This window comes from Sparus aurata, chromosome 22, assembly GCF_900880675.1.
Source record: "Sparus aurata chromosome 22, fSpaAur1.1, whole genome shotgun sequence".
Lineage (NCBI taxonomy): Eukaryota > Metazoa > Chordata > Actinopteri > Spariformes > Sparidae > Sparus > Sparus aurata.
Genome location: NC_044208.1, coordinates 26,440,543 through 26,459,368, shown reverse-complemented (window position 1 = coordinate 26,459,368; position 18,826 = coordinate 26,440,543). Strand labels below are relative to the sequence as shown.

At 43.4% G+C, this 18,826-nt stretch overlaps 1 protein-coding gene across 3 annotated transcripts in view; it reads right to left on the bottom strand.

Annotated features, from left to right (window-relative positions):
• Positions 1-18,826, bottom strand: part of LOC115574662 (hormonally up-regulated neu tumor-associated kinase homolog) — a 113,290-nt gene that overhangs the window by 24,513 nt on the left and 69,951 nt on the right. Inside the window, exon 1 of one of the 3 annotated variants that reach the window (XM_030406339.1) lies at positions 8,627-8,651. The exons of the other annotated variants lie outside the window; for them this stretch is intronic. The gene's annotated coding sequence lies outside the window, so the exon portion shown is untranslated. Of the gene's footprint in view, positions 1-8,626; positions 8,652-18,826 lie in introns of those variants that run through there. 3 annotated transcript variants of the gene reach the window in all.

The following is an 18,826-nucleotide window of genomic DNA, read 5'->3' as shown; positions in this document are numbered from 1 at the left end:
TAAGTCTTGGTCGGGCCACAAACAAGGTCATGGGCCAGTTTTCCGAAGGATCCACAGGTCAAGGTAAAGGTAGAGTTGTCAGGAGGGTTTTCATGAATATCGATATCATATAATAGGATTGAAACAAGTATCCGTGACAAATAATGTACTTTTTAAAGTACTAGAATTGTCAAAAATTCATATAAGTCAAATATGAAAGCAGCTTTTTACAACCCATATTTACGTTTCATGTTTGGCGGCGACCTGAAGTGACTGTAGCCATTATTAAACATGAAAAGGAGGACGGGACTATGACTCAGGAGATGGCTGATCGTGTCCAGTGTGACACCAGAAGTCAACGGTAAGTTGTTGAAACTTATCAACGTAGTTACGTAACGGTTACGTAGTCGCCCCCCTCGTGGCTCAACTGTTGAAAAACGCGCGCTAAAGTGCCCTCCTGGGAGCCAAAATGTGTGCTAAAGTGCCCTCTTGGTTGGCAAAACACACTAAACTGCCCCCTTGGCTGGTTAAAACATGATAAACTGCCCTCTTGGGAGCCAAAACACGCGCTAAAGTGCCCTCCTGGGATCCAAAATGTGTGCCAAAGTGCCCTCTTGGTTGGCAAAACACACTAAACTGCCCCCTTGGCTGGTTAAAACATGATAAACTGCCCTCTTGGGAGCCAAAACACACGCTAAAGTGCCCTCTTGGGAGCCAAAACACACGCTTAAGTGCCCTACTGGGTTCCAAAATGTGTGCTAAAGTGCCCTCTTGGTTGGCAAAACACACTAAACTGCCCCCTTGGCTGGTTAAAACATGATAAACTGCCCTCTCGGGAGCCAAAAACGCACGCTAAAGTGCCCTCTTGGGAGCCAAAAGGCGTGCTAAAGTGCCCTCTTGGTTGGCAACACACACTAAACTGCCCCCTTGGCTGGTTAAAACATGATAAACTGCCCTCTCTGGAGCCAAAAACGCACGCTAAAGTGCCCTCTTGGGAGCCAAAAGGCGTGCTAAAGTGCCCTTCTTTTCGCCCCCGCCCTTCAAAAAGTCTGTGCACGCCACTGTGTAAGATAAAGGAGTAAGGAGTTAAACCCAAATTACTATGTTTTTCTAAACCTAACCAAGTAGTTTTCTTGTCTAAATGTATTCATGGGTCATATTTTTAATATCCATCTCAGTCAACTCCCTTTTAACTGCTAAATACTTCATTATTTTCACTAGCTTAGTCTGTTTGTCACTTGGTGCTGGGCAGGTAGTGTTCAGTGGGGTATTGAAGGTTCCTCTGAAAACAGCTGCCTGCTGAGATTAAAGGAACAGGCCGTAAAAAACAAAACAAAGAGCTGAAGGAGGTTAAAATGCTGCATAGAGCTGAGAGGAGCTGCAGAAAAAGGTGATCATTTCAGTGGATTCATCACTACAAGCAACCTCTTTCATATTACACTTACTCAAACTAAACACTTTGATGAGAGAAGCTTTACATGAACCGAGCATGGACTCTGTGGTAGCAGGTATTCGGAGGGTGGGACTACTTTCTTCCGATCCTGCCAGTCACCAGGAGCACAGATGATGATATGTTCACACAGCTGCAATCTCAGATGTGGCTGTTTTAGCAGCTCCTAACTCTACACCTCGCAACGGGATACACTTTATTACAACACACACACACACGAATGTGCACACAGCACCCCTCCCAGTCATGCCTGGCAACTTTGTAGTTTCTCACAGCTCGGTTCCCTGGAATCATTAAAAACGAGGCCAAAAAAAAAGCCTAACCTTGATACCTGTGACATGCTTCAATCATTTTCCAGCCTTTAAACAGGGAGGGAGGTGGAAAAAGAGAAAGTTTTACATTAAGTTTAACCGACTCTAATCGGTGTGCTCTTTAGCAGCTCGTCGTGTGGGCTAATTACGGCAAAAAAAAAGTTTGGGAAAAGGGAAAAAACTGTGCATGAAGACGAAGGCTGCAAACCTTCAAGAAACAAGCAACACAATGAGAGTGAACACACACGACCAGGAGAGCTACTCAAGACTGCTGGTCATCATGTGTATCCATGTGAACAGGTGGCATGGTTTTCAGTGTGCTTTCTACACCACTGTAAAATACAGGAAGTCGTAAACATAAAAGACCAAGTCTGAACCTGGACTGTGGATTTCTCTGAGAAGGACTCGGGTCGGATTTTTGCCTCGTCTCAGCGCCGCTCGATCCTCCGTCCTTAACGGTAGCTAACATTAGCAAACGACCGGCTTCTCCGACACGACACAGAGGTTCAACAGAGCCCCTTTAACATTTCAACACAACACATCGGCAGCCACCAATACCTCTCAGCCAACTTCAGATAAGAACTGAATTATCTCCTGATATGTATCCAAGCACGTGTGTTGAATTACGCCAGCTAATTCACGTATCAGTCCGCCCTGCTGAATGCAGCTCGGACTGCCTCACAGCTGTTCAGGAAACGCTGAGTGTGATCTAGTCCAACAGTTTTTCTAATATAACAATGCGGACATCAAACCAAATGCTCATCTCAAACCAGAACTATCTGCATGACCACGTTACTAAACGTTTCTTCCCGTTTGTTTTGCCCGGTGCACGAAAAGCGCATAGAAGCTCGTAAAATGATCCGAGCAGGCGAAGCTCTTCCTGCTTCATCAAAACGAGGTCAACCTGCCCCTTTATGATTGTGTGCAAAGTCTAAAAGCTGCAATCATGACTCAAACTTTTACCATCTGTTAATGAAGGCGGATGGAGTTTGCCTTTAATTTAGTGCAACTTTTATGTCTGCCTTTAATGAGTCGTACACCATGTGTGCCAATGTCATCTGTTAGCCGGGGCCTTTCCCGTGGTGCCTGCCTGCTCGTCCTCCAGTGCTAATGTGCTAATCTGCTGTTTAGTCCAACCAGATGGGCCTCTCTCTCTCTCTTTCCCCCCATCGCACTGGGGGAAAAGATGTGGGAGAGTGGGGAGGAGGGAGGAGAGGAAGTTACCTGCAGAGATCTACACTCATTAAAAATCCCTCTGCCGAAATTACACACCCCTCCCTTCCCTGTCTCCCCCTCCTTCCATCCCCCCTCTTTTTTTTTTCTTCCCGGGATAACCGAGCAAACTTTTTACAAGGCAATGACAGGCTCCGACACCCAAAACTCTCCCTCGCTTTTCCTCCCTCCATCTCTCTTTCTCCCGTGCAGATATTTACTTCCCCTCCAATTATTCGTTCGGATCCATCTCGAAAAGCTAACGGTCTGACAGTTCGCCTGAAGAGATTCGTCATACTTTGGCGTCCACATCACAGGCCTGTTGGCATATGCGCTGACTTCACATAAAACTAACACATTCCTCGCTGTGGATGAGAATAAAATGAGAGCGAGAGATGAAAGCGGGTGAGATCTGAGCGCGAGATTGATATATACGTGTAGAAACACAATATGTTAAAGAAAGAGGGAGATGAAAAAACACGTATGAAATCCAATCAGGAAGACCACACGTGCTCTATCCATCATTCGCGTACATGCGTACGTGCACATGCTAACGGCGCCCTCGCCGATGCCCTCTGAACGTCTATCAAGTTCAGACCATCATGCATGAGTGCGTTCAACAAGCAAAGGGAGGTGTAAAGGCCGAGGGCAGGAGGAAAGAGGGATGGAAGGAGGGGGGAGGCGTAGAAAACCTTCCTTGGAGGGCAAATAACAGAACAGTGTTTAAAAGCCTGATCCAAATTCTTACGCTTTATTGCTCTGCTTTTTAAGTGGGCTGTCGACAAAAAAAAAAAAAAGACAAAAGGGAGCAAAGAAAAAGAGGAAGAAGGCGAGAGGAGCAGCGCTGCGAGGCAGGGCCGATTCTCAGAAAAGACCCTTTTTAACAACGGAAACTCCGCTCCGACAAATCCCCTCACATCGCGGGCGAAAAAAAAAAGACGGAGGGAGAGAGGAGCCGCTGAAACCTTCATATCAAATCACGAACTCATGGATAAACATGTGACCGACGTTAACAGCGGCGTTTCACGCATGCACACGCACTCACACAGGCTCCATCTATCATCACAAGACAATGATCTCTTTTCCTGGACTGTCTACACACTCGCACACTCAAAACCAAAACCGCGGGACTAAAACTGGGTCCATGTCATAGTCTATTAGGAGTAAATTTGCTGTGTCCACAGAGTTGTTTCTCTTTCTTTCCCATTGCTGCTCCTTTCACCGTGTTTTGATTGCTCACTGGATTTGGTCCTCTCACCGCCTCGTAGTATTAAGGAAGATTCATCTGCTTCCATCCGCCACCCGGCAGCCTGATCAACAGACAACACCAGACCAGCGCTACGTCTTCGAAATGAGGCTCGTATGCAACTGATCTGCACCAGCAGAGAAGTTCTGAGGCCAACATAAAGCAGACAGAGAGATGTTTTCTCTCAACGAAATGAGGAAATGTTTGTCAGATAATGTAACTGGCAAGTTTGCAAGTTGTTTTTCTACCAAAAATACGCCAGTCCGCATCAGAAAAATGATCATATTGTATGAAAATGGAGCTTGTAAAGTAGTTTTGGCGCCTAAACCTAATCAACCGTACAATGACGATGCGGCAGGCGTGTCGCTGTTACACTGCAGCGGTCGTGTTGTTTTGGGAGATGCTGACAACCTGATTAGTCCGTTAGGTATCCGGATGTATTGGCACTCTATCAATACGTGATCCATTAGTGACGACAGCATTATTCAACAGTTTCATGGTTGTGTTTAGGCGCTGGCAGCACTTCTATGGTAAAATATCATCTGTTTTAATACATAAAGAGTGAGCAGTGATTTAAGATAAATGAGTTTTTTATTCACAGTTCACCTGTTTTGTAAAATGTACCTCAACCACAGACAGGAGTCTGGACCTGAACCCCTGTCAGTGGTGACACGGTCCTGCACTCTGAACGTGTTTCACTCACTCAAAGAAAAAGTCTCTGAACACAATCCAGGCAGTGATTATGTCGATCACCGCAACGTAATTATGAATTTAGTGATACACAAATGTCATTTTTGTGGAGACGTCGGACATGTTTTCCAAAAGGAGCCAGTGAATGAACTGCAACAATCCATTTTCTCCCGTCTGTCAAGAAATCTACAGCTACTTTTTTAAAACTCTTTTGTTTCTTGTTTCTTTCCACAACTGTGAAATACTGCTAACAACATGGCACAGAAAGCGACTTACAAAATGAAATAACTCAATCAGCGGTATTGGAAACAGTTTGTCTTTGTCTCCTTGGGATTAAAAATCAGCTGTTTGATAAATATTCTTTTCATTATTTTAAATTTTTCAGTATTTTCCACATCATTATTCTTAATGATTGGTATAAACAGGCAACCCTGTCACAAGACAAAACACTGACGGAAGACATTTGTCGCAAAAACTTGGATCGCTTTAAAAAGAAAAACAAATTTTTGTTTCCAGTGCCTTTAACGCCATTTTGGGAAATGTCACAATTATGTGAGACAATCAGGTTTCTTATAAAGGGTTTCTGCACACAATTAAGTTTCCTTGTTATTTCGGTCTTAACAATAAACACAGTAATTACTAGATGGATTTTTTTAAAAGCGGTGAAAAGCAGGAAGTGAGAGAAAAACTGACAACAACAAAGATATCAGCAAAAATAATGAACAACATCATCAAAGACACATTAATGTTGGAGTCTTGGCATCACATCACATAACACTTGCTGGGCAGTTATGGAAGTTACGCTGAAACCGCGTTAGCCATGTTCCTGCGGGCGGGAACAGCTGAGAAAGTCACATGTTTCAAGCCTTTGTGTGAAGCTAAGCTAACTAGCTGCTGGCTGTAGCTTCAAGCTGTATTTGCAGATGTGAGAGGAATCAATCTTCTTATCTAGCTGCAAAAAATATCAAAGTATTCCTTAAAAAGATATTTATTCCAGCATTGTGGTCACGCTTGAGTTCGCATCAGCTGCTTGACTTTGACGGGACTTTGATGCCTTTTAATAATCACAGAACAACACATCCCTTTTTGTTTCTCTTGCTCAATCATTCAATATGAGTTATAGATAAAACCAACCAAACAACAACACAATGATGTTTTCTCTCACTCATCATCAGCTCGTAGATCAACAACTCGTGTTGCCGTCTGACCCGCAAGGACAAAAACACCCCCGACCGGTCTCTGCTGCTCAGTTTTTGGAGCTCGAGTGCTTCATAAAGTCAAGGTTTCCAAAATATTTTCAAATCAGGACCCATAAAAAAAAAAAAAAACACACACACCAAAAAAAATCATGCGGCTGCGCCAAAACACATTAAAACCCAACAGAAAAAGAAGCATGACCCATTTAAGGTTGTTAACTACAGTTTTGACTCCAAGCTGTAACTCAGAGGTCCGACTACAGCTTCAAAAAGAAAAAGGTCATTATGTGTTACATCAACGCAACGAGGCGCACGTTAACCCCACCTATCAGTCCCGTCTATCTGCCGGTTGCGCGTCTACTCGTCCTCGTCGAAAGGAAAGAGAAGAGAAGAATAAAGTGAAGCCTGGAGAAAGAGAGAGGACGAGATGCTGCGGGATGTCCAGTAAGAAGAGCAGAGAGGATGATGATGATGAGGGGTTTTGGCTGCGTTGCTTGCTGTATCTGTCAGTAAAAACCCTCCATACTTTGAGGGCTCCAACACTCACATTGTACTTCTGCCCAGGCAACAGTCGTCCGCCAGCGCAGCCCAAGAGACTGCCTGTTATAATTACCTGCACCGCTCGGAGCCCATTATGAAAGGGAAACAAACTGTCACATACACCATTAACTGTTCCTCCGACCCCCAGTAACACGGGGGTGTTTCTAATAAACCCATAATTGTTGTTTACACAGGCGCAGAGTCAAAGGACGCGGACACTGATGCTCCCTGACACTAATGCCGGCTGTTAATCTGCGTACGTCCAACCCGAAGACTTTTTCTTGGCTCGGCGGCGTTAGGAACTTCTGAAACTGGGCTTTCGTTGCACCACGCAGTCAGGATGGATTTGGGTAAAAAAGAACGTCTCATTTTTGAGCCTCGATGCTGCGGTTTTGTGCAAATGATTTATTTGTAAAAGAAAAAAAAGATGCAGTGTGTGTGTAGATGTACAAAGTGGTGGCCGATGAGTCAAAGGAGTGAAAAAGAAAACTACCGTGCCATGTGAGTTTACACTTATTTCAGAAAAGATTTGGTAATGTTTGATTCCTCCTCCGTCTAAAGCATTATTTTGATCCATGTGGCCGGGAATGAATACAGCTGGGCTTCATCGCTTAGATGACAAGACTGATTAATTTGTGAATAACATACAGACGGCACAAAACAGCAACACGACAAGAATAAATCTTGCACGTCACAGGCTGGAATTACATGTTATTGTTCATTTAACAGGATTTAATACACTGAAATACTGCGCTGGTTATTCTGTTTGTTACCTTCTACTGTTTATGGCCAGAGGAACTACATTTACTCCTTTACGTGTACTTTATTAACTTCTCAAGAGTTAATTGTACTTGTCAGAGTAGTTTTAATGCCGAATACGCTTTCATTACTTTTACACAATCCATCATGCTACTTTTATTAATCATTTTATAAGTTAAATGGACCTTCGATTAAGAGGCAGATGGTCAGCTGGGTCACGGTCTTATCACAGCCACACCGCCGCATGACAGCACAATGGATGAAACTTATATTTAAATACCGTTAAAAATGATGTCGTTTCTTAAGTAACTCACCCAGAATGTACCTTCTCGTACGCTAACTCAACCAGTTTACTTCTACTTGTTTTTTGGCCACTCTACCCACTTCTGTTTATTGTTTATTAGCATCCCTGTTAGCTTTTGTATTTTTTCTCTTGGTCCACAACGATTTGATTACCAACACTTACGACAAACATGGAGGATACCTGTCAGTCGAACAAGAAAATATAGAATTTAGAGTTCGACGTAAACAAATATTGGTAATAATGGTTACTGACCAAACTAATTAGTTAATTACCCATCCTAAACAAAATATTATAACATGTGGCGTTTTTCCTGTTGTGTGCCGTCTCTTATAAGTTTCTGTTTGAGGGATTTTTCATCTGCATTTGTATTTTCAAGTTGAGTTTTGGCTTCGGAAGTTCAAGAAGACATGATGTTGACAGACAAAACAAACTGTTAAGTCACACTTGTGGGTGTCCGTGCCTGTTTATTGCAATAAGCCATCACTGTATCGTGTTGATGTTGTTACCATGAAGATGCTTTAGTGTGTACTGTGAATCATCTGCTGATGTAAAATGAGCTCATGTCATTTTATCATGAGAATAAATACAGTGTAGGAGGGTTGAAGTACAAGCTACATAAAAATATCAGTAAGCTAACTTCTTCCAGTCATTTTACTTTGGAAATATGACCATCCTTCCTTAAAGAAGGATCCCGGGAGGCTTTTTGTTGTGCTGTTTGGTGTAAATCAGCCTTTGAGGTGAAGCACATCTTAGAGTTGATTGATGATTAATCTTTTTAATCTTTTGGACACTTGGGGGCAGCAGAACAAGTTGTAAACACAACAATGACCATACAGAGTTGTTGTGAGACACATGATAGCAAATACTTGCTCGTCCACGCAGCCAGCAGACACGTGTCGACATTAACATTCAGTTAAAGTTTGAAGGATTTCTGGTCACCTGAGATCCAAAACTTCAGGCTCCGTTTAGCTGATGATTGTTGGTGAACATCTGGAGTTACATCTGGCTCTTTAACGTGGCTTGGTGCTGAGCAGGTCGCATAAAAGGTGAGTAAAAAAGTAGATTTGTCCAAGTTCCAGTCCAAATATCTCATTACACTAAAAAAAAAGACACAATCACCTACAAAGAAACATTTCTGAGACATATAGGGACTTTAAAAAAAGCGTGTTAGAAGGAAGAAACAGCTTGTATTTATTGTTTTGTGTTTTTCTTCCTGTCTTTTTTTGAAGTTGCTTTTTTTCAGTGTTCATAAGAGCAATTCAAAAATATCCTGATATCCTGCAGATGCAGTTAAATATTGAATTTATATTAAACATATTAATTTAATCAGTTTTTATTAAAGGAATATAGATTAATGCCATGTTCTAACTACCTTAGAAAGTCTAATTGATACATTACTCTAGAAAATACTGTATATTTCCCTCACATAAGTGCTCCTGTGCATCTGAGTTTTTCTTTTTTTACTGATCATACTATACGGTAGTTCATATTTAGTTTGTCCCGCTCCACAGGGAGGTCAAACGTTGGCATCAGGTACAGATCATTAACTTTAAACTGCTCCAGGAAAACAGAGAGGTTTTCAAACCGAAGCTGCTCAGCTTCCACATCTTTCAGAAATGTTTTCTCTGCCGTCTTAACAACAGGCAAACAAAGCTGGCATCACCTTGGCAGGGGGGGGGGCGCGTGATGTCAGCAGGTGTGACCGGCACCAGACCAGCTGCATCCTCCTCCGCGTGGCGTGAGCAACATCCTCACCGCCTCATAAACAAATCATAAAATCTTCACATGGGTATTTATGGTGTGTGTGTGTGTGTCAGTGTGCGACAATGTTGAGATGGTAAGTTCATGTGAAAAAGATGAAAGCATGAAACACTCTGCCAGCTGATGATGAGTACAATCACACACACACACACACACACACACACACACACACACACACACATTGACAAGTGGACTGTGTCAAAATGTGCAGTTTTTTGGATTAATTGGGGGGTTTGGATTGAAGGACTGCCAGCGTCACAGCGGGTGTGTGGGATAAAATAAAGTCAACAACTCTTAGTTTTTCTAAAGTGCGTGAATGATGAATGGGTGATGGAGGCACAGATGGCTACAAACAGAGAGCTGATGGGCGGTACCGAGCAGATAGAAAAGAAACGAGATGGGCCGGTCGAGAAAGCGAAGGCACAGCAGCCTACAGAAAGTCTTATTCTCCACACGGCTCGGCTACGAAATAGGAATGTAATAATAATAATATTCCACTCTATAAACATCAGTCCAAACCAGAGTCCTAGTAAATTCTTCAGCTTTAATATCATTTTTCTGTCGGTACATGTGAACCATTTATTTGCCGCCTGCTCCGTCCACAATCTGTTCGAAGCAGTCAACATCTTTGGAGTTTATTTGGAGCCACAATGACACGTGGCAGTTTTGCAGGGATGAAAAATATCCCTCGGCCTTGTTAATATACGGTGAAACCCTATAGTTGTGAATTCGCACAACTGTATAAAAAAAAAAAAAAAGACAGATACACACACGCTTTTTTTTTTTTTTTTTTTTTCTCAACATGTGCGTGTGCGACTAGGCTATAATATGTTTTGGACGGAGCAGGATGCCAGGCAGTGCCCGTTAAAGGCTCTAATGTGGCGGTGGTTTCATGGTGGTTGGCACAGATCAGCAGGAAGAGGGCAAAGAGAGGGATATAAAAAAAGAGGGAGTGATGGGGGGAGAGGTGGAGGGGTGGGGGGGGTCTGGAGGGAGGGAGGGAGGGAAAGAGCGAGAGCAAGCTAAAGAAAGAGGGCTATAGTTACAGAGGCACACCACAGGCATCAAACGGTGGTGGATATATGAATTCTCTCTCTCTCTCTCTCTCTCTCTTGCTTTTCCTCTCTCTGTCCTCACTTCATCCCTCCCTCTCTCTCGGGGTGAACGGTCCATTCACAGTGTGGTCCTGGGGTGATCAGAGTGGACCCTGCCCTCTCTCCTCTCCTTCTTTCATTCTCTTCCCCCCAGTCTTTCATCCCATCTTTTCTTTTTCTTTTTGCCATACAGCGAAGAGAGTAAGGGGGGGGGAATCAAAACAGTCATACTTCCCCCCCACACACACCCTTAAACTCATCTTTTATTAATCAGACCTCAGCAGTGTGTCAGGGGGAAGAGTGACGCACACGGGTTTGTGAGTTTAAAGTGAACATGGGCGCGCACACACACACACACACACACACACACAAGCTAAAGAGCAAGTACATGCAACTGACCGCTGACAAATGCCTCGGGGTGTTTCATATTTCCTCCGCTGCAAAACAGGCCATCGCGGAGGAACAGCAGAGGGTTCGGTTTGTGTCTGAGTATGTGTCAAAGAGAGAGACGGAGAGCGAAGGAGAAAAAGAAATTAGCGAGACAGACGACTTGACTGCACCACACGACCTCCGTCTCCCTGTCATTCATAAAGCCTCTCGCGCTCTCTCTCTCTTCTTTTTCCTATCTCCCTATAACACACACACACACACACACACACACACACACCGGCTCACAGGCGGAGCGGAGCGGATATTCTGGGTGGTGTTATTCCAGGTGTGGAGTCGTTGAGGTCTCCATGCTGTGACCCTGTTATCCTGGGAAGAGGGAGAGTATTAGAGGCATGCCGGGAGAGGAAGAGACTCTATATCAAAAACACATTTCGCCCCCGAGGCTGTGTCACTGCAGCTATACGGCTACAGATAAAGAGATGTGCACATGTGCAGCACGTAGGTACGCACGCATGTTTGTGTTTACATGCGGGCGTACACATGTGCGCAGATGTCGGTACACTGAGTGCATGTGCAGCAACCGTCTGATGGACTGTGTCAATCATTCACAGGAAGAAGGTCGACAAGGACACGAAACAGTCGGAGCAGACGTGAAGAAAGAATCGTCTGGTACTACGTCATCCTATAAATGCAACATCCTACACTTTATTTCTACTCACAAACTCATAAATAAAAGTTATTTGTTGCATTTTTTTGATTTATTGCTGCTCTTACATTTAAGAGAATACCAGAAGTCTCTCTGAGTAGATGCCGACAAAAGCACACACCTTCTGAGAGCTTTTTGTTTTTAAGGGAGCAATTAAAGCAAAGATTAATCTGACGTAGATTGCTGTACATCATTTGCAATTTCAATTATTTCATTGTATTAATCCATATTTACGTATAACACATTAAAGATCTTTGGTAAAGTCAGATTTTAATTGCTGGCAGAAATAATAAGGATTATTTTGCTAATAAAAATAATCTTAAAAATCATCTGTGTTTCTTCCGCGGCTTAATCACATTGTGTCTGATTGGCTGTTTCCGCTCTGAGCTTCCACATCATAAACCATGTGATAATTTCAGAGTTCCCTTAAATTACACATCACCTCATTTCATCGTTAGCGCAACCCAGATTCCCCCAGAACGTTCTGTAAAACAAAAACAGGATGTGATAATTCGCTTTTGACGTACACTCAATTGAAAACAGCCCAAGACAGAATATTTACTGTTTCACCTCATCAACTTCATTACTTGTAAACATATGCTGATGCTGAATTTGACTGCAGCAGCACGTTTCAAACAACATTCCGCCAGGTAAACGGGTTCACAGGCAACAGGTGACGGTGTCGTGACTGGGTATGAAGGTCTCAGGTGTTCACGAGCAAAAATGGGGGTGAGGTTCAGCACTTTGTGAAACCGAGATTGTATGAATTATATCACAGCATGGGCACAGGAACGCTTCATAAAAACGCTAATCATATTTGCAAATGATCACATTCTGTTTTAGTTTTGCTCCACACATCCAAACTGCAGCCTACCTATTTAAGAATCAGGGTTTTAGGAGTGAGCTGCTTGATAAATCTCTCGTTGCTCACGTACGAGTGTTCTACTCCTCAGTCGGCTCTTTACTGCATTTCTAAGAGTAATTCTCAGATGTTTCATATTTACAGTCATCCAGACAAACTCAGCGATGACCACTTCCCTTCAGTCCTCTCAAGGCGTCCTTACATTTGTACATAAGCGTACATACAAGTGTGTGACGGTGCGCCTTTTCGACGGATACACAAACTTTTGGAAATAAACGTTTGCTAACTGACCACTGAGAAATGGCCTGTGTTGTGTTGTTTCATATTGTGCATGCATAGATGTTGTGTGTGTGTGTGTGTGTGTGTGTGTGTGTGTGTGTGTGTGTGTGTGTTATTGTGAACAGTGTGTATAAAACTTTGATGTCCTCAGTCTCATTCAGAGTTTGTTCTTTCACTCCATAATTAAAAACTGTATCATTACGACCAATTAGATCCTCTGCAAGGTCGAAAAATAGTAACTGGCACCGACAAGAAAACACAGGAAAAAAAAAAACTGAAATGCCGTTTTTGTAACAAGGTAGTCAGATTTGGCACATACATATGCATGTTCTGCGCACGCTTTAACGCAGACATTCCTTAAATACAGTAATAAAATAAAACAGCAATCCGTAAATCTGCGCTAAATGCTAGTTAGCGCTGGGCTGGACGTCGAGCGCAGGCGGGAGAGGAGAGGCAGGCCTCACCGGACGCCTTCACCGCCAATCCTCGATTTTAACGACTTTGTTCTTTGATTAAAAAACGCCTAAACGGTTCCAGTTGAGCCAGAGAAAGAGAAAAGAAATAAAACTCTGACTTCTAAGAGATGAAAATAACCGTTGTTCTCCGGGTTTTAAGAGGCACGTGTGTTGGGGTTGGCCTGAGACGTCAGTTACGAGCTGCAGATGTTTGTATGGTTTTTTATGATTGTTGTTATTTTCAAATTGCGGCGTTTCCGTGATGAGCTTTACACTCATTAGTGTGTGCGCTCGCATGGGCGTGTTCGCCTGCGTGCGTGCGTGCACGGGCGAATGAGAGAGCAACATCCGAGGAAAGAAAAAGTCTCAAGTACTTTGAGCTTAATTAACCATAGTCCTAATCTGTGTGCCTTTTTAGCAGCTCATTATGCAGCCTAATGACAGGAAACTATAGAGGTGATTACACACTGATACACTACCCACATGTGCACAGTCACACACACACACACACCTCTGAATTCAAGCATTCCCTGGCAGTGAATAATAAGGGGTGATTAAAAAAAAAACCATCTCTGCATAAACAGTCTTTCTCGCTAATGACCTCATGCACACAAACACTCACACACACACACACACACACACACCGGTCGGATCGAATCTTCATGTGGTTTCACGGGTTATGAGAGGAGAAAATGTTTTCACCTCTTCTCCGCTCGATGGAGAAAAGCCGTAAAAACAGCACCTGCTCGCCTGTTCTCTCCCCTCCTCCTCCTCCTCCTCCTCCGTCCGTCTTTGAAGGCAGAAACAAAAGCAGTGAGGTAATGAGACGACTTGTTTTGTTGCCATGAGACGGCATGAAACACATTTACAATCGAGCCCGCTCTCGTCCAACGCATCTTAAAAAAATGATGATGATTGGGGCAGGTAAAGGTTTAGCACCCTCGCTCAAGGGGTAAGGCCGGGGTCAAACCTGCCGAGCTCAACGCAGCTTCAACCATCCTGCCTCTTACCTGCCCTCAGGTATAAATCACCCAGGTGAAGGTTAGGAGCCGATGAAAGCACTTTACCTCGGCAACAGTGTCAGGAGCAGACCTGCCGGACACAATAGACCTGCTTCACGGTGTGTTCAGCGCCAGCAAATAGTTTACTTCCGCAAATTGTGACCCCAGCTTTGTAATTAATAGACCCGAGATCAGCCGGAGAAATGTGCCTAACTGTGTCTCCTGCTGACTCGAGTAAATACGACTGGAGCCGGTCCTGCAGAGCTGCTGACCTCTGCTGACCCGATTTAAGTTCAAAGTCTGTTACGTAAAGCTACAAAACCACAGATCCCGCAGATTATCAGGAAGAGCTGCTGGTATCTTTCACATCCCTACTGTAACTACACAACAGTGTTACACGCCATCTCTAGTTTCAGGGCTGTGATTGTAATACATACTGGCGGGGGACACATCCCCATTGATTATGTATTAGCACACAAATTAGTCAAATGTCAGTCTGATCAGTTGGTGGAAGGTGCTACGGATTACGGCCTCGGATGCCGAAGTTGTTTTCCATTTGTTTTCCCAACCTGGAAGACATTTGGCATCCCATCCCACCTCGACAGCGAGTGCTACAGAGATTAGCTTCCCCTTCCCTGGTATCCATAAAAATCTACTTAGTTTGGGCAAACTGCCCACAGAAGCATCTTTATCCTTTTATTCAGCCAATATGTTTTTTAAAAACAGAATACCAAACTAATCTTCTAAATCTTTTTCAAAACTAATCTAAATCGATAACAGACAAACGACCTCTGGCTTCCTCTTAACAACTCAGACAATCTCCACGCTGCAGCTGAAAATGTAAAATGTAGAGACTTTAAACAAACTGCATGTGGGATGGGAAAACAAATGAGCTTGTCAGTTGGATCGTGTGATTAGCTCGTCCTGAGAAAGTGCCGTCGATTTATTACGGTCTTCCTCTTGTTTACTCGTGTCTCATGCCTTCTCTGAAACGCTTTTGTTTCTCAAATGCACAAAGAGTTCGTCTCCACGTTCTGTATGCCATTAGGAAAATACCATCGATTAACTGTATTAGTATCACACTGTGATCTACAATAGGAGAAGAAGAAGAAGAAGAAGAAGAAGAAGAAGAAGAAGAAGAAGGAGGAGGAGGAGACGGAGAAGGAGAAGGAGAAGGAGAAGAAGAAACAAAAGAAGAACGAGAAGAAGAAGGAGGAGGAGACAGAGAAGAAGAAGAAGAAGAAAAATCACAGTCTTATTTATTTTTTTATACACACACACACACACACACACACACAGGCCCATAATACACACAACTGGGTCCGACACTCATGCATTACTGTGTGGAGTGATGTCAGAGAAAAAAGGGAACCAGCTCCAAGCAGCTGCCTTGCTCAGGGGCACATCAACACCTGGCACTTCCTCACCTACTAGTCCACACTCCAGTATTACAAACAGTATTGATAACAGTCAAAAACAAATACAGGAGTTATTAACTAAAACTGGTGGGTGGATCAATAACGTTTCATACCCTATAAAAGAGGTCACACTAACACTCACCTCTGATTTTAAACGCCCCAGCAAACGTCGATGTAAATGACGTAAAACCTGGCAGACTAATATCAGTTTTTGGTCATTTCTCTCTCTTTCCTCGCTTCCCACCACGGCTCCATTTATGACTCACGGCTTCCTTTCCAATCGACTGGTTCTTAACACTGATAGTTTTGGCAGTGATCGAACTTATTTATGGACAGTGAAGAGTCGTCCTAAATGTGCTTCGGTTTGATCTCATCAAAATAATGATGTGATAGGCTGCGTAGTGACAGACCTGGCTTAGCTCGGCGAAGCATTTTTGATCTATGAAGAAGAGAATCTGTGAATCTGACGCCCGTCCAGCTGTTGAGCTGGACAGAACTTGAGTCATCTGTGTCTCTGTCTGTCTGTCTGTCTGTTTATGTGTGTGTGTGTGTGTGTGTGTGTGTGTGCGTGTGTGTGACAACCCATTGCAGCCAGAGCAGGAGTTCAACTTGAATAACATCCGAGGCGCACGGAGGCCTGAATAAACGGCGTCGCGACCAGAACCGGCTCGTAAAAAGAATTCAATAAATGTCATACATCCATCAGTTTCTATCAAGCGCGTCAGTAAATACCACGTTCTCAATGGAAGGTTAACTTTATGAAAGAGAGCAGGGGTCGCTTCACTCGGATGACGAGTGACTCTGGGCCAGCATAAGCAGGATATGCTCGCAGGGGCCCCCCGGCCGCTTGCTTCAGCAGCGCTGGCACGACTGCGGATAGGCATGGAAGTTCAAGTTATGACTTTCCCAATGGAGCCATACAGGGGATCCGGCGGTTATTGTCTGCGAGTTGGCCCCCCCCCCCCCATGACGGGCTGCGAGGGTGGAGGTGCTGGTGGGGACGACGCCTGGAAGCTGGAAGCTGCATATCTCTCTGGATATATCACTGTCTCCGTCTAACTACACGGCTTACGGCTCTCTCTCTCCGGGTCAGCTGAAGCACTAAACCACACTGACCTCAGGAAAGATCAAACTGACACATAACAGCGCTGTGGAAAGGTTTTTCACTCCTGAAGCCTTTAAGAAGCCCTACATTACCCCGTCACTGTGTGTAGGTCTCTCTCTCTCTCACACACACACACTGGAACCCACACACCTTCCCCACCGCTCATGCCACTTCCGCCATAAAAAGCCCTGGCAGTGATCCACGTGCCCATTAGCACGCGCTAAATAACTGTTAACAATGTATTACCCAGACTCCCCTGCTCCGACACCTCTGCCCTCCCACCCCCCCCGCGCCCCTTCAAAAGCTCGCAGGTAATTATGTCAAAGGTTTTTTAATAAACAGCCTATTCAGTGCGCGGAGGGTTCGGCCCACGTTCACAGCGACAACGCGCATTTTTTAAAAACGATGAAAAGTCAAAATGTCTGCAGCGAGAAGACGAGCAGGAGGAGCACAGGTGAAACTTCTTAATTAATGGTTTAATTCCATTTAGTTGAGCTTGAACTGGGACATGGTTAAACATTACTGGCCACACCTGTGCTGCTCCTGCTTGAAGAGGCCCCTGCGCTCTGATTGGCTGTTAAATATCACCAGGTAAACACACACCTGGCACCTGACAGCAGAATGTGGGCTACATGTAAGAAGTGTCTTGTAGTGTATTATCATCATAAATAAATATTCAATACATATCTTTAAATGTATCACTCTGCTAGAATAAATTGATAAATATATTTTCAATTAATGCAACTAAATCTTTTTAATTGTATATAATTAATTGCTAATTTAAAACGCACCAAACCAAATCTGAGACGCTTTGTGACGCAGCAGCACGTTCATATTTTTTTTATGAATGGAGGAGGAGAAGGCTGCGTGCGCAACCTGTGATTTACGCGTGTTTAACAAAAGCAGCATCTTAAATATCTCGCACACAGGGAGGCTTATACGTAGCTTAGCTTACACCCTGCTATTAAATGTGTTTTAATTGATCCAATTAAGCTCAGGTGCTCAGTTTATCTTCCACCTGAAATAAATAATTTAATTAAAAAAAATAGGTCACACGTAGAAATTCAAATGAAATAAATTAAAAGAGGGTATTTTTACGCAGCTTTACGTCCACAACTAAAAGATGTGCGGAGCTGCCAGATCCTGCACACAGCGGCCGGCGACAGAGAGCCTCCAGTATTTTTAGAGCCCGATGCGTCTGCAGAGTTACACTGAGACTCATCGGCCGACCACAGAGAAATTGAATCAGCCTATAGCCTGTGTTTGTGTGTGCAGAGGCCCGGAGACGAGTGCAGCAGCTACAATCCCACAAGCTTCCCGGTCATCTCGGTCTGTTTCTACATGACTTACATAACAATACGCGTTTTATCTCGCTGTGTCCAAATGTTCCTGCACGGTTTGACTGAACCGCTCTGTAAAAAGCAATATTTTACATTAGTATAATATCATAAAGGCGTTAAAGAGGCGGGGGGCTCAGTGATCTCTGGGGCGGAAGAGGCCTGCGCACCTGTTAACGCACGACAAATAAATAATAAAAAAACAAAAAACACAAACTCGTGTGTTTATAAAGCTGCACTACACATCACTGCAACGAAAAGCTTTTTATTTAAAACCAACAGATCATATTATTCGTAAGATGCGCCAATTAACAGTAATGGGATTACAATCAGTGTCGGGCCTAATTATGGCCTGATATTCTGCTGAACGAACCATTTATCTGGTTTATGTTATGCAAAACGATTAAACATCAAATTCGAATGATTATTATTATTATTATCATTTTATTAATAATATTATAATTATTACTTCCTGTTGCCTTTTGTCTGTTTTCCAAGTTTTATTTGCTACAATAAAAGACGAGAACTTGCTAATTTATTTTATTTTGTTAACTGTTTTTGAACTCTTAACATTTAATGTGAGGATATTAAACATTATCTCTTGTCATCCTTCTCTTCCTGAAGCTGTTCTGCTAAAAATACGATTAAAAAGGAAGGTGAAGTTTTGTGTGTTTACGTGCAGAATCAAGAAACATTATTAATAACAATAATTAACGTGCTGTGTGAGTAAG